The sequence below is a fragment of the Antennarius striatus genome, chromosome 17 (genome assembly GCF_040054535.1).
Source record: "Antennarius striatus isolate MH-2024 chromosome 17, ASM4005453v1, whole genome shotgun sequence".
NCBI lineage: Eukaryota > Metazoa > Chordata > Actinopteri > Lophiiformes > Antennariidae > Antennarius > Antennarius striatus.
This window is the reverse complement of record NC_090792.1, coordinates 11580008-11588553: the sequence shown is the minus strand read 5'-3', so window position 1 is coordinate 11588553 and position 8546 is coordinate 11580008.

The following is an 8546-nucleotide window of genomic DNA, read 5'->3' as shown; positions in this document are numbered from 1 at the left end:
CTGTCCGAGCCGGCCGTGAACATACCACCATCTAAGTGGCTTTCAGACGAAACTACATGATGTGCCTATAAGGCGCTTTCAAACATGACACACACACACACACTCACACACACACACACACACTCACACACACACACACACACACACACACACACACACACACAAACATACTGTACATACAAATTACTCATGGATGTTTTTGAGGGTTATTATTAGGTCTACTGTCTAGTTTAGATGCAGCTGAGGACCTGGGACTTTTCATGCATTTTTATGTTCTCTCTGTGACTGAGTGGGATCCACCCCACCCCCCCACATACACACACACACACACACACACACAGACACACACACACACACACACACACACACACACACACACACACACACACACACACACACACACACACAATTCACCAAAAGCATGCGCTATAGATGATTTGTTTGTTGGAGGAATCTGTAGTCCCTTGCCTCCCACCCACAGTCAAAGTTAAGTTGTTGAATCCGATTTGGTACCTTGTCTGTTTATTTTTGTTTGTTTATTATTTAAATTTGATATTTTTGGGGTTTGCACCATTTAGTTTTTAAAATAAGCATTGCTATGACTAATTTATATTTCCAATAAAATAAAAATGAAAGAAAACAAAAGAAAATTCTACATATGAAAAATGTAAATTCAACCGGGACGTTCATTTTAGCAATCCTCTTTAAATAAAATTCTCTATCTTTTTTCTCTTAGGATGCTGTGGCTCCTCATCCATAAATGTCATGATCAAAGTCTGCACTTTATTGGTGTTAGACTTGACCTCTGACCCCACTCTGCCAAATGTCAGCGACCCACATTTCTCTGTTCCAGCTGTTATAAATAAGGAGTGTGGGTCCAGACCTTACACATCCCTAGGATAGAGATTGTCTTGTAAACCTCATCTGAGACATGACCTTACTGAGCAGAAAGAGGCACAATAATGAACCAGGCATATGGTAGATTGTCACGGTGCAGAAGAGTGAATACACTCATAGGTATGAGCTGCAAACACTTAGGTACTCATGAGAGAACTATGAGTTTAAGTGAAGTATTTTAAACTTAAAACCATACCTATACTGCATACTAAAACATCCCATCGTGCCGAAACTGCCTGCATTTTTTCACAATTTTGTGGAAGTATATTTTAAATGTATTTTTCAAACTGAGAGGTGTGGAAAATGAAAATATGTTCTTGATTCAATTGGCCAGCAGAGGGCAGAATAAGCCTGTTAGAGCCTTGTCTTTACAACCCACTACCCTCCTCCTCCTCACTGTTGTTTCCTCCCCTCTGTTGAAGCACATTTAAAAATCTGGATGTTTGACTCCCTCTCTCTCCAGTTTTACTCTGGAGCCAGCGCTGGCATTTTTACAGTCCAGGATGATTTGTTTTGCCTTTAATGTACCTGCAGCCTCCCACCCCTGTCTGTCAGCCCTGTTGCCCTGTCTCCATTCCTCCTCATCCCAGTTTAACTTTCTCTCTGTAAGTGGTTGTCATAGCTAAATCATGAATCAGACACCGTCACTTACATGTGCACAAAACATAGATGTGTGACAGCCTTAGACATGCTAATAGGTATGCAGTGCATCACCTCAATAACCCAAAATTGTATTGCAAACAAAGTCAAATACAGGAAGTCTCCCATAATTCATAGCAAACTGATTCTCCTTATGCAACTTAATTTAAAATACCTCAGTTTCCACACTAACGTCACAGTCTGCACTCCAATTTATGTCGGCGTAACCGAGGACACCTCCATCCTCTGGCTCCCTGCCCACGTACACCCTGTGGCTGCAGCTAATGAACCATAGCATTGGAGCCAAACAGAGAAGTCAGGGAAGGAAGAGAATGGTCTGGTTATAGCAAAGCCCATTCACAAATCTCTTGACCTGGGTGAGAGAAATCCCAGGGGGGGAATATGTGGCCCACCACAACTCCTCAGAATTAACTTTCATCCTACAGCACAAGACCCCCCCCCCCAAATATCCTCTGGGAACTCTGTATAGAAAACAAACTGAACAACACACACACACACACACACACACACACACACACACACACACACACACACACACACACACACACACACACACACACACACACATCCCATAGGCTCACCTCTGTTGGAGCAGAAGCGCTACATAAATCACGCCTGTTAAAGTGTGCTTGGTGCTAAAGATTCCTGATTCACAAGTGTTGTTTACTGCCAGTGGTCTAGTACAGGAAAACACATGTTATGATGGTGCTATCCAGAGTTTAGTGAGAATAGCAGAAGAGTTTGTTCCATATTTAAGGTGCACTATATAATTCTGGAGAACCATAGCTGCATAGTTCCGCGGACATCAAATACTGGCCCTCACAAAACCTGAAAATAAATTTCAACAATCCTCAATCAGAATCTCCAACAGGATCTTTAAGCTGACTTTTAAAACATTATTCATCCATTATTCATCCAGCTATCCTTTTTGTTGTATAAGAGACCACTATAATCATCTAGTCTACAGTCCCTTATCTGCATTACGGGTCATGGGTGTTGCTGAAGCCTATGCCAGCTTGCTATGGGCAAGAGGTGGTGTGTGCCCCGAGTGCGTCACTACCACATTGAGGGAGGACACATGGACAAACAACCACTCACAAATACTCACAACACTCACACCTACGGAATGTTTGGAATTTTCAGTTCAACTAAATTGCATATTTGTGGAGATGGGAGGAAGCCTGACAACTAACAATAGCAATGGAGAAACATTGATGAGTAAAGTGTGCTTGTTTGGAAAAGTCTGCAAGAATCAGAGGGGCCTAAAGATTCATCAAGCAAGGATGAAATGCAATGAGCAGCACCATCAGTGACCCTCTTTTCTCCGACAGTGAACATGTTGGTGACATTTGCTGAACCAGAATGCAGTCTAGGGTCAGCCAACTGCCAATTTGAACCTTACTGGATGACTTGACAGTGACCACCGAGTCTGTGCCTGGAGGCAAATGGGGCCTGAAGGAGTTGGAAAAGCTGATGGGATGGGCCAGGTTGTCATTCAAGCTAACTAAGTTCCTTTTTCTTGAAAAAGGGCAGAGTGGTAGACAAGTTCTACTTATTCCATTGCAGGAACACAAATCCCTACTCTCTCAGGGAAGTCAATAAAGAGCTTCAGGAAGTTTCTCAACAACCTCAGTGACACAGACTCCATCAGGAGGTACCTGTGAAAATATCAAGGGTTGGTTGAGGGATGTTGGCAAATCTGGCATACCAGGAAAATTCAAGGTGTGCGTGTACCAACATGGGATTCTACCAAGGATTCTACCACTGCTCTTTTATGAGTTTGTGAACACCACTATCTCAGAGCTGGAAAGGAGAGTCAGCCGCTACCTGAGGAAATTGTTAAGACTGCCGAGGAGTATGACCAATATTGCCCTTTATGGAAATACTTGCAAACTGACCCCACCTTGAAATCTATTGAGGAGGTGTTCAAAGTTTTGCACGCAAGGAAGGTGCTGCGCCTCTGTGAGTCAACAGACCCCAAAGTCAGCTTTCAGTGAATCTAAGTGGGTAGCCAACTAAAGTTCTTTCGGCATGTTGCTAAGTCCACCCTCAGACCTGACATCGTCCTGGTGTCAGAAGCAACAAAGAACATGTCATGTTTGAACTTAACATACCATGGAGGAGGTCTTTGAATGGAAGAAGAAGTGTGGCAGCATACATAGCACTAGGCATCACAGGTCAGAGGAGGAGGAGGGACATATACAGGTAGCTTCAGATGAAAAAGGCATATTTGGTGGTTGAGTGTTGTTAGGGCACAAGCTGGGGCCCAATCAAGCTTAGGGGAGTCACGTGAGTGTATGATGTTCAGAAGACCTCAAACACCCAATGATGTCAGGAACTATCACTGAAGATGAGCCCTAGCTATATGTCAATAGATTTTTCAAGGCAACATTGTTTATTTGGAAAAATGGGCCGAGAAAGCAAATAGTATGGCAGACAATTACTTTAACATGGCATTACTGTTTTTTAACAGCTTACTAGTGTTAAAAAACCCAAAGAGGAGATTGTGTTTTAAGGCAGGGGAGTTAAAAAGGGCAAAGAAGGACAAAAGCAAGGTATGGTGTAGTGAAAAGGAATGTAAATGTGTGAGTTGACAGCATAGAGGGTGGGGGCTCTGTCACAGCCCCTTCAGGGTAATTGACTCCAGATGTGAGGCAGTATGGCCCCTGCGCCAGAAAGGCGTCAGGGCCACATTAAGAACTCAGCCCAGGGCTGATGGGATCGCAGAGACTCAGCCCCATCTTGCACAGCTGACCACTGGGCTTCCATGAGTAATCATCTCCAAAAATAACATAGCACTGCAATACTCATGTTATTAATGCATCAGTCTTGATCTTGGTTTCTGTGCTGACAACATAAAATCTCAGTCATTTTTGTTCCAAAGCTTATTTTGTGATTACGCTGACAGCAATCTTGGATTCAAGTCTATTTTATGTCATTATGTTGCTGTTACTGTGTTGTCCCTGTTTGTGGACTGGCAGGTGATGAGTGCCTCTAGCAATTCTTCCCTGGAAATGCTGTTTCTCATTTAAAGGCAGCAATATATTTTCTGCACACAATGTTTTCTAGAGTGTTCAGTGTTTTTTGGTGAAAAGCAACTTTGTACAGATAATGTTCCTTTTATATCCACATTGTATGTGAAGTCAGGACATCAGTCATCTTCACACAAGCAGTACAGAGCCTCTGACAGTCACTGGGTAAAAACAAATCTAGACAACAATTTCAGGAGATGTGATGTCACCCATTAAGTCTGAAGACAAGCACAGCCTGTTACAAACATTTGCCTCGCAATTCGTAGACTGATAGTCTCCTAATAGGAAGTCTGTGCTTTCTTTTTAACCAATCAGGTTTTACGAAAAGGATGAAGAACTTTTGAGTGAAAAAAAAACTTTGGTTGGAACATGTGCCGTCTCCACAGACTCCTGGGCACGAGGAATGCTCTGACTGTGACACAGAGCATGTTTTCTGATAGAGCATGGAAATTGATTAAAAGCAGAAAAGCAGCAGGGAGTGATAGTCGACAAAGGGGATGGAGAGACTGCAAGGTCAGAAAAAAAAAAAATGAATGGGAGCACTTCATCTGGGATGACACTTACATAAAGATGGCTGATTTGCTAGTCGCAGTCTGCCACCATGACTAAAGAGGGAAACCACTCATCATGCCAGCTAGCATTAAAAGACTTATATGAAAATACCCTTAAGCACCTTTCAGCTAGGAATGCCTGTTGAACAAGATCAAGCCGGTAAATAGAAAGCAGATGTGCATGTTCTTGGTTGTAACATTCTCTACCTGTGGATGCACATATTTGATCTGGTGTCGTTGTTGAAACACAAACAGGAAGAGGAAGCAGAACACTGCAATGAATCTGCTCTCTGTCAATAGTTTTTGAGCCACAATTACCTCAGGGCAGAGTCAAACAATTTAGACCAGGGGTCTCCAAAGTTTTTCCTGTAAGGGCCACATAACTTTTCCCTTCTCTAATGGGGGGCCGGGGTCAGTTTGTAACAGAAAAACTGTGATGAACCTTTATTGTCTTCCAGAAAGCCACACATAACTAAATATTCATAACCCTTTCCGGGATCTTAACAGAAAACAAGTCATGAAATAAATAATAACACTATTAATGAAATAAATAGCACTATTTATGAATGAGATAATAATCAGGGTGTTTTTCTTCTACTGTTCAGGGGGCCGTGCCAAATGTGGAGGCGGGCCGCATTCGGCCCCCGGGCCGTAGTTTGAGGACCACTGATTTGGATGCTGTAATCAGAATCACCCTCACAGCTCTGTCAAACACACGCTACCAGTTTTCTTATTTCTAGATGATTAACTAAAAGCTATAAAAACAAGTTATCAGCAGATAACGTTGAAAACCTGTTTCATAGAGGTTAAATCTCAACATATAAGTTGTTCAAGTTTGTGTTTACAGCTAAAATTAATGCTGTTGCCTTCAATTGAAGTGGCTGAAAAAGGTCCTTGATGGACTTTGTCATTTAGCCACCATTTAATAAACCTTTTTGTTTTTTGTTACTTTTATTAAGTGTTTCAGCTGTTTATCCATTACTTGGACAAGACATATTCCAAGTAGTGATGCTTTGTAAAATGTAAATAAAAAAAGAATGCATTTGCAGATTTTGGTCAATCTATGTTTGATTGAATGCAGTACAAACAAAGGTTAATTCTATAGATCCACTCAGAATGTGACATCTGCAGCAAAGCAGTTGGATGATGAAAGAAAATGTTAGCTATGTTATTAAAGGCTCATCCTTGGAAGGGTCTGAAATTCACAAGCATAAACATGACACTATGTGCAGTATAAACCTCTATTCCAAACAATTATTAATAGATCATCTAAAATAAACTGATGCAAAATGTAAATGTGTAGTGCCATAATAAGCCCACATTTCAAAATATTTTAGTCATCATTTTAGTCATGCTACAGAGGAAAAGGACCTTCCAGACTGTTATCAACACAAGCAGCACCTGTGATGTATGAGGGTGTGTTAAGATAATGTTTGTGTAATGTGCACATCTGTGAAACCGAAATGCATGCAGGTTTTGGATTAAAATTCGCTGCCTTCCGGATGATTACAGGTTATTTCAGCAAGACAATAACGAGTCTTATTCTGCTTGCGTTACAACAGCATGGTGTCATAATAGTAAAATCAGAAGAGCGAGGCTGGTTTGACTGTCATTTAGACAGTCCTGAATTCAGGTTGCACTGACTATGGCATCCAACAAAGGAATGTCAGACTGTTGAGAAATAGACGCCATACATAAAGTAAGAGACAGCAGGAATTCCACTTTCAAGTCTCCAAAATGGATTTGAACTATTGTACTATTGATTGTTATTAAATAACAAATGAGCTTTCGTTCAATTTGTAGTTGTGATTCACAAATAAAGAACTCTCCCACAAAATCTATTATATAATGGAAGTTTTTATTGGTAATTTAAACTTAAGTTCCTTCTTTTTACATAGTGGAAGTTCCACTTTATTTTGTCAAGTCATTTGGTCGCCGTAGTTTTTAATTACATTCTATACCAGGGGTGTCAAACTCATTTTCACCGAGGGCCATGTCCTCCAAGGGCCATATGTAACTAATAAATGTAATTAAATGTAACTCAATACAATGTAAATAAATGCAACTACTACTTAGTGTTAAATAATTCTACATTTATTACTTACTCAAGTTACAAACATTACAGACATTAAAATGTGGTTTCTTGTTGCTCTGTTATAACATAAATCCTTCTAATTTGTCAGGTTATGTAACCCACATAAGTTCACCAATCAAGGATCAAACTATCCACATGAATGAAGAAAAATAACAGCAAACACAAGTTAGGACATTAACTATGTTCAAAATGTTTTTGTCAAAGTTAAAACGGGTTTAATTACTGCATTGTGGGAAATGTAGTTTTTGATCAGAGTACACTTTTGACATATTTATTTTTAGACATTGATATTTTACTTTGTCACGGGCCACATAAAATAATGTGGTGGGCCACCATTTGGCCCCTGGGCCTTGAGCTTGATACATGTGCTATAAACATTCTACAAACATTGTCATCGCATTCTATTAATGGTTTTGTAGTCACTGCATTCTGCTGGTGTCTACATTGTGGTTTCTTTCTGGTAAACCCTAAAGATGATGTCAAACTGTCTCAGAGGTCTAAGTCTCACATTAGGAACCGACACAGCTGTTATCTGAAAATCCTGATCTTCAGCAACAGAAAATATTTTTCAGGGAACACAGCCAACACCTCTTGAAACAATACAAGAGAGACCAACGGCAGGGGATCAGTTTCAGGCCACCATTGCTTCTCCATCACCGTCCATCTGCATCCCGCAGACATGGTGTTGTCAGTCTGCTGGATATGGGCCCAAGGACCGATTGGATTTAGATAAACAAAAACACTCCACATATGCTCCAGTCAAACCTCAGAACAGCTTTGGTCTGTGTTAAAGTGCTTTTCTGTGATTTCAAAATAAAATAAATTTATTATTATTATTATTAAATAAGAAAATAAGAAAAAAATGATAGTGGTTAATTCAACCTGGTTAGGCTTTCATGAACTCAATGAAATGAAGGTGAATGGACTGCTGTGAGTACTGACTGGCACTAGGTGGTAATCTTGGGTTGGAGATGGTTTTGTCATTGGTTTCCATAGGAACCTGTGTAGTCAGTCATTTGTTAAAAGAGATTCTGTTTCACCGTAGTGACAGGCAGCTGTTGATGGCTTAAGGGGGTGTTTATCATCTACATATTCACACTTTTTTAGTGTATTTCCATTCATCCCTGGAGTCAACATTTCTTTGTATTTTATGTGAAAATATTTTACTTTATTATTCAAGTGTATTTGACAGGAATTGTTAGATATTAAATTTTTATTTGAAATATTCCAAATTAGTTAATAGAAAGAAAAATTTCTTTGGCTGAAAGTATGATATCTGATTTACTGCCGTAAAAATATAAAATAAATAAA